This window comes from Nicotiana attenuata, unplaced genomic scaffold, assembly GCF_001879085.1.
Source record: "Nicotiana attenuata strain UT unplaced genomic scaffold, NIATTr2, whole genome shotgun sequence".
In the NCBI taxonomy this organism is placed as follows: Eukaryota; Viridiplantae; Streptophyta; class Magnoliopsida; order Solanales; family Solanaceae; genus Nicotiana; species Nicotiana attenuata.
In genome coordinates this window covers 283,860-286,358 of record NW_017670599.1, presented here as the reverse complement: position 1 = coordinate 286,358, position 2,499 = coordinate 283,860, and positions in this window count along the sequence as shown.

Here is a 2,499-nt window from a genome sequence, read left to right as displayed (position 1 = left end):
CTCTTTAATATACTTCATATAATCCGACTGCACTGATCCTAGATCCAATAATCTCGTCTCACCCGGTACGAACTGCTCAGGCAATAAGCCACCCCGATCATGATCAGAAGTCCCCTATAATGTCGTAACATGCCAATAGGCTTGCAAGCACGAACACGATACATAAGGAAAACGAACTCAGGAAGGGACTACTCAACTCACGCGACTAATATGAACTTTCCTCAGAAAATGGGAAACAAAACACACAAAACAGGTACAGGGAACTGTACTAAACATCACACTGTTGCGGCGTGCAACCCGATCCAACCAACATACCCATGGAGGCGTGCCACCCGATCCACACATAAAATTCACATAAGGAGATACACACTGAGGTAAATTGCTCATTACTACAAAATACCGAGTATCGGTCACAAGCACGCTAAGTGCATAATACCATCCCTGGGGAAATAGATAGCGCCGTATGCTACGAAACTCAAGCACAATTGAGGTGCGATATATAACCCGAGTCACAGGAGCCATCCTGCTCACATAACACCATCGCTACGCGGAACCTCACACATAAGAAATTTATCAAACCAATTCACAACTCACACGGTACCATATAGTATTACATGAAATAGCTGACGACGAAATAACATCCCATGTTCGAATACTCCTCCATAAAGAGTGCATGCTGCAACGAATGCATTCAGCCTAATATAAATCCCATATTCATACTTAAATCCAATCACAAACCTCAAGCCGATTCGATTGTTCCGTACTAGGCAAGTAACCTCTCAAGGGTCCATAAATACCCCTTTTTCCTATAACTCACAAGAACAACCATCATAACCGGAGTAAACCTCCACCGTCCACATCCTAATAAACCGAGTGCCCTCTAGGCATAAATTCTCAAATTAGCGATATTACCACAATCTCCATACTGGGTTCAAATTTCAAATCAACCAGGTGACTACATGCTACATTTATACAATCTCCCCGTAAGACACGCTCCCACGACCTCCCGCACCAGACAACAATTCTATACATCCACACCACCAGCCGCACTAACACTGTAAAGCAAATCAAGAATCCATAACCAGGATGCAAAGCCTAAGAAAACAAAAATGCCGATCTCAGGTGACGCTGAAGACAATACCAGCTTACTCCAAACATGCAAATCTCCTTCCTGCTCATCCGAGCTCGTGACATCCTCATCAAATACCGAACCACAACCTTGATCCTCACCTTCAAATTTCATATCGCTCACTGCACCTAACGAGCCAACATGCAATAGTACAAGAATTTCATCATAACTCCTGAACCACTAATATGGTAAACACTTCATCACCTAGAAACTTTTTGATTAACCCATTCCAAGAGAACCATAGCAACACGCGAGTAACTTCTCATAACTGTAGAACATTCAAATCCTCAAGTAGTGGTCTAAACCACCATAACTCTACCGGGATCTGCCTACACATAACAGGCCATAATACTTGAATACTTCCAAATAGAATCGATTACGGCGGCTGTTAAGCCTCGCACGTACCACCATAAATCACATGCATAACTTAATCACGCTGAGGAACTGATCACTACCATCCTTATGCCAATTCAACCATGGCTAACCATCTAACTTCTCCTAATTTATCCTTAACTTGCCTTAGGAATAATAATAGCTCCATTCCTTTCCTTATGAACCTAACTCCGCACTCATCCCGAGTGACCCCATTCCACGATACCACATTATCTCCAAACCTATGAACCATTTAATGCCCTCCTTGCACACACATTCGCATCTTCAACCGATATACCCATTCTGACACTTCCTCTAAGAATCCGAAGTCATTTTCTCTCTTTTCCCCAAATGTTACACTGCAAGTCAAAGATATCATAGAACATTCCAAGCCTCTTTTCATAATCCGCTGCAAAAGCTCGATTCTTAACCATACTTATGGACTCGAAATCCTTAGGCACCACACTTTAAACTTTGAATCCATTAGGACCGTTATTGAGAGCCACCCACTCCAACTTGGTCCCGAATATAATCAATAAGGCAAATTATAGCACGCATCCCTCAACTTCTTTGCTCAATCACTATTGATGACCCTCTTTCATAGTCATAATATACCGCCAATATACCGACAACCAAAAATCTCATAGAAAAATAACCATACAACCCAATCGTAGGGTGTGGGACTCTTCCACTTAGCATGAAGCCACCATTAGACAACTCCAGAACCCAACAAGATTCTTTATCTCTTACTGACATGACCTTGCGCAATTAAACCGCCCGATTCCTCGAAATCCTTCCTTTAGCATTTCATGAACACTCTGAATCTCTAGAAACATTCACATATTAGACCTCTTACTGGATAGTTAATAGAATCCTTCGTCGAAGCTTTTCCAACCACGCGACCGCTGATCTGCTCATAGGAGACATCCCCAAATATGGAGACTACGCGCTGACATCATCTTCCAATGATGCTGCACAGGGTACAATTACTACGACAT